Genomic DNA, 6,000 nt, shown 5'->3' with positions numbered 1-6,000 from the left:
TCTAATCTGAACCGAGCCATCTCTAGCTTTAATCCATTCCCTCTAGTCCTGTCACTACTCGACATCTTAAAAAGCCCCTCACTATTGTTCTTGTAGGCTCTCTTGAGATACTGGAAGCCACAATAAGGTCTCCTCGGAGCTTTCTTTTCTGCAGACTGAACAACCCCAACTCTCTCAGTCTGTCTTCATAGGAGAGGTGCTCCAGCCCTTTGATCATCCTCGTGGCCCTTCTCTGGACACACTCCAGCATGTCCAGATCTTTCTTGTGCTGTGGGCTCCTGAACTGGAAGCAGTACTGCAGGCAGGGTCTCACAAGAGTGGAGTAGAGGGGGAGAATCACCTCCCTCGACCTGCTGGCCGTGCCCCACTTGATGCAGCCCAGGACATGATTGGCTTTCTGGGCTGCAAGTGCACACTGATGGCTCATGTTAAACTTCTCATCTACCAATACTCCCAAGTCCTTCAGGGCTACTCTCAAGCCAATCACTGCCCATATTGCCTGGGGTTGTTGTGACCTAGGTGCAGGACTCGGCACTTGGCCTTATTGAACCTAAAATTAGACTCACAAAGAAGAGGCTGATCTATATGCAAGGTCATTCCCTGATCTGGTTTAACATGCAATTACACAAATGCTTATGTAAGGTGGATATATGGGCAAGATGAATATAAGTGTGGGAGCCAAGTGGGCAAGGATGGGACATAATGGAAGGGTAGACTTCCATTTTCAGTGACATTGTATTCTGCTGACAGTGTTAAAGTATATGAGCTGTAATCTTCCTTCCCCTTAACCATTTTGCTACCTGTAAATTTGTTAGTGCCTAGAAATGAGATCCTGAAATTTGTCGACACAGAAAAACTAAGATTTGGTGTTTCAAATTGTGCTTGTTTGAAGAATCCATTTATAGTTTTTGGAAGTAGTATTTTTGCTGGTGGCAGAAAGCAGAGTGAGCCTCTCAGATCCTCCAGTTTACAGTCTTTAAGATGTCAGTATAAATACACCTTTGGTGTTTAAAGCAAATATAAACAGCGGTTGCAAGGAAACAGTAGTTTTCCTACTCCTGCTGTGGAATGAGCGGTATGTGGTAGACTTCTACAACCAAGTCACTAAATCCTGAAGTGAATTCTGGATGTAGGGCCCTTATATACTGCAGGACACATCTGATATTCAATGAAGAAAAGTGGTTGTAGTGAAAACTTAAGGATTTTTTTTGTCACTTGGAAAGACAGCAAACGTTTTAGAATTTTGAAGCCGACAGACACAAAAACAGTGGAGACAGTAATTGAGTGCGTGGCTTCTATTGCTAAGAGATACTGGAAAGAAGTGGAAGATGGGGAAGAAAAGCAAGTAAAAGCAATCTTAGTGGGAAACTGAAGCAAAGGTAGATTTACTGTTTTTTTTCAGAATACACAGCTAATGGAGAGAGCAGGAAGAGCCAACAACAGTATTTCTGCAGTTCTGTCTTTCACCATCTCTGTACATGCTTTGCAACACCATTAACTTTTCTTCACTGGTAGCCAAGACTCAATTTTCTCAGGACTTTTTGTGATGTGTCCACCTCATCATTCCTGCCAGGCCCAAATCTTACTTGCCCTGACCTTTCCTTGACACTTGAGCTGCCAAGTGGGCTAAGCTGATGATGCTCCCATGTCCATGTGTGGTTTTCTCAGTGCTACCCTTTCTCTCCAAATCAACCTTCTCAATCCAATTTCACTGAGGGGTGGGAGGTAGGAGGAATCCAACTGTAGCAAAGACTTTGCCACTGGTTTCCTATCTCCATCTTTTTAATTACCATCCCCTTGTCTCTTAAAGCAGAACATCACGTATGCATTCTCTAGTTTGTTTCACTATGTTGTCTGTATTAGCAGAAGCTATTTTCATAAAAAAGCTGATCGGTTTGTGTTTCTGCCCAGAGTGGATTATGGAGTGTCTGTGCAGTTCTGCCGCCTGCAGAATTTATGAAGTGCTAATCTGGACAGTTTTGGTGGAAGGACATAGCAGACAGCTGAGGCTTGATATAATTTTGACTCTGAGTGTCTGTTTATATAGCAAATGTCTATAGACAGCCTTTAGGATTATCAGACATGTGAGCTCCCAGATTCAGGCTTCTTAACAGATCCCTTGAATATCCAGCCGCTGCAGTAACAGTAAATCCAGTATCTTTCCAAGGGTAAATCCTTAGCAGAGCCAAGAGATGCCTGTGTGGTGACCTGTGCCAGCTTTGGCTGACCGTGATTGCACTCAGGACAAGTTGTCATCTCTGGTGCTCCAGCTCTGCATCTCTCGAGGAGCTGTGCGTAGTGGATAATGCAGCAGTTGTTCTCTCCTGAGGGTCGTTTGGAAACACTGACCACCTAGAGACTAGAAGCAGAAAGGGAAAAGCCCAGACTGATGGGGCCTGACAGACGATTTTCTGTGGGAATTGACAACTTCTGTCTCCGTCAAAGGCAAAGCATGTTCAGAAATGGTTAAACTAATTAGTGCTTCATTCTCTAACTCTTACAATTTGAGTTTTTTAAAAATGAATCTATTTATTATTAATTTATTCAGAATGAGTATTCTCTGAACAACTGTGACTCCATCACAATGTTTGTATATAATAACAACATTTCAGTAATTTTTCAATAATTCAATTATATTAAATTCAATAACGCTCCAGGATTTCTCAGTTTTTTAGTTCACTGGTTGGCTCTTAATTTACGGATTAATTAAAAAACCCAGCCGTTTTCTCATAGTAATCCTCCTCTAGCTAGTATGTAAATCTGCAGTCTCTTCTGGTGGACCTGTTACCTGGACTCCCTTCTGGAACTTTGCTGCCACGTTACACAACTCACTTAAGTTGCCTCTGTTTCCAAATCTGTTAGCTGTATTTGTCTGATTTGTAGCTTACTGCTTACAACTGAAATCTTTGAGTGAAAGCAGTATGTGTGGTTTATGTAATTAACTATTCTTTTGTTCTTTGATACTCTTTTTCTAATGAGCTGGAAGTATTAACAAAGACTAAGAAATAAAGTAAATTACTTGTTGCATTAAGGCACCAGAAAATTTCTTAAAATTTTGGGTGGATACTGACTTTTTACTTCTGCTTTCATGTCAAGGCCCTTGAGAAATGAAAATTCTTCCAGTGCTTATTATTAGTTTAGAGTATTTATCTACCCCCTCCTCTTCTTCCCTGTGCCCTCCCAAGAAGATTTTCCAGGCCAATAAATAATTTGGAAAATTACCTAAAAAGAAGCAGAACTGAAGAGGTTTTCAGATGTCCCAGGTGGATTTTGCTAAGCAAGCAAACTGTGGGTTTGCAAAATAAAATGTAAAATGTCTAGTGCAGGGAAACTCCCCTTTCACCATCATTTCTAAAAAAGGATTTTTGTGTGCTAGTATCGAAAGTAAATTTAGATGTAGGTTCATGCATCCCTCTCTTGACAAGCAGCTGCTGCACAGGAATGCAGAACTGTTGGGTCCTGCCTTCTGCCAGTAATTTTGCACTGGCTTGAAAAGCTTCTTGGCCCTGTTCACCCATTTGGGCGCGCACACACCTTCCATAAATAAATAGAGAGTTGACCTGTCTGCCAGTTTCTTTAAACTTTTTAAAAACACCCTAATTGTAATCCCCACCATTCTGTGTCATCGTGTGTGTATGTGTGCATGTGCATGAGAAGGGTGTACAGATGTGTATGGACATGCACTCTCGACTCGCATTCTTCCCTACCTGTATATGGGTTCAGGTGTGTTAATCCTTTATTATTCCGTCTGCATGATCTCTTTTGGGTGAAGGGGGCTTTCCAGAGTGTGAAAGAACCTTATGAACGGTTATATTCAGCTTGCGGATTTCCCAAAAGAAAGGAAATGCAAGTTAAAGCTATGTATTTTGAGAGATGACTCCATGATGACTTTAGAAATTAACTTGAATTTATTAGCTGGAACGTTACCACATTTTTCCTCCTTCGCAGAATCATAGAACAATTCAGGTTGGAAAAGACCCTTGGGATCATCGAGTCCAACCATTAACCCTACACTACAAGTTCACCCCTAAACCATATCACCCAACACCACATCTAAGCGACACTTGAACACATCCAGGGATGGCGACTCAACCACCTCCCTAGGCAGTCTGTTCCAGTGTCTGACCACTCTTTCTGTGAAGAATTTCTTCCTAATGTCCAGCCTAAACCTGCCCTGTTGCAACTTGCAACCATTCCCCCTGGTTCTGTCCCTAATTACCTGTGAGAAGAGACCAGCACCAACCTCTCTACAATGTCCTTTCAAGTAATTGTAGAGCATGATGAGATCCCCCCTCAGCCTCCTCTTCATCAAACTGAACAGACCCAGCTCCCTCAATCGCTCCTGGTAAGACCTGTGTCTTGGATCTAATCATATCCGATGAGAGAGTGGATGCACTTTTTTATTTGCTGCTGAGGAACAACTGTATGCTGGTGTTTATACATGTGTCTGTATGGATACATGCTTCTAGGCAGATGGATCAAAAATTTTACATGCTGAGTAGCATCTGAGTTTTATCAGCATATGTTTTTCTCTTTTTCTTTTTCAGTTTAAATATTAAACACATATTGAGGGGCACCTACTCAAAAATTACACATTTCTCATTAGTCAGAACTTTACTTTTCTCCTACAGTTGTAAAAAATAATCTTCACGTGATTTAGAAAGGTGTATGAAGACGTGCACAGAGTATTACCTCTGTTGAGTACACGGAAACAGCAATTTTTCCAAGACTGACTAATGCATACCTTTTGGTTTGTGGCAAGAGTATTAAGAAGATGTTTGTAGATTAATTTTTGCTAATAAAAATAATTACGGTTGAATAAAAATGTTTTACCTCGGGTTCTGAAACAAGCTTATGCCCATAAAACCCATATAAACCCATATAAATTCAGATGAGTCAGAAGAAACAAAAGGACTGATTTAATGTTCTTTTGGCTGTGTTTTGCTGCTGAAGTCAACAGATGACATATGGCTTCTGTGAGCTTCATGTCTTTTTCTGAGGTGCAAAAAGGGCAAACAGGAAGCAAAAGTATTAAAGTAATTCTAGAATTTATTTGGTTTTTTTCCGGATACCGAAAAAAACAGAAGGAAAATGTCATCTTTTCAATAACCCCAATTCAGATGTCATCTGCTCTATGAAGGTTTCTAATAAATATGTGATGTATTTAGCTTACTGGTGCAGCTGACCATTTGGAGTGAGCAAACTTGGGTTTGTGTTGTAAATGAAAAATGCAAAGTTTAGAAGCAGCTTTTGAAAGCTTTTATTTTGTAAAAGACCTAGCACTTTTTTCTGCTGGATGAAGTATCCTTGGAATATGGGATTGACTGCAAGTGTGTCTGTCAGATTATTTCTGTTTTGGCTCTTGCCCCTTCTAATAAGGCTACAAAAATTGTTGACACATCTGTATTACAGCAATATATATTAATGAAGCTTTAAAGTAGTGTGTTAAAAATCGATGGAGACAACGAACATAACATATAATCAAGAGAAAATGAAAATACTGTATTTGTTCTTCATATTGCTTGCCATCTTGTGCCTTCTCTTGTGCATTTCTCTTTATTTGCAAGCGTCCTGTAGCTATTACTACCCTACTAAGATGCTGCAATCACACTGAAGATTGACTTTCATTTAAATTAAGCATCTTTGTTCAGTGACCCAGGAAGCTGCAGTGACTAGCAAAGGACGTTAGTTTGCTCCTCGGTTTCGTTATGTGTGAACCTCGTTGAAGAAACTGGCTCTGCTGCAGAAAATGACTGATAGCTGGTGTTTCACCGTTAGCTTATCTCAGGACCTCTTTCTCTTCTCCAGCCTCCATCCTTTCTGCTTTCTAGCTAATGGTTCAGAACTCGGTGGCCTTACTGTAGCTGTAAGACCAAAATCCACTGTTATGTCAGTTAGAAGAAATGAAAAGAAATTAATGAAATCCTCTATACAATTTGTGAAGTGATCCCTCAGAAACTGGGCATTAGGTCTTCAAATTCATGTTGAGGGAGATTATGG

The 6,000-nt window shown here is 40.5% G+C and overlaps 1 protein-coding gene across 1 annotated transcript in view; it reads left to right on the top strand.

Moving 5' to 3' along the window:
- LOC104274322 (cyclin-dependent kinase 19) overlaps window positions 1–6,000 on the top strand; it is a gene marked incomplete at its 3' end in the record, with an annotated part of 95,882 nt that overhangs the window by 51,470 nt on the left and 38,412 nt on the right. The gene's annotated exons all lie outside the window — the stretch shown is intronic.

The sequence above is a fragment of the Apaloderma vittatum genome, unplaced genomic scaffold, assembly GCF_000703405.1.
Source record: "Apaloderma vittatum isolate BGI_N311 unplaced genomic scaffold, ASM70340v1 scaffold2775, whole genome shotgun sequence".
Lineage (NCBI taxonomy): Eukaryota > Metazoa > Chordata > Aves > Trogoniformes > Trogonidae > Apaloderma > Apaloderma vittatum.
Note: the sequence above shows the minus strand (reverse complement) of the source record. Positions and strands in the feature narration are given on the sequence as shown.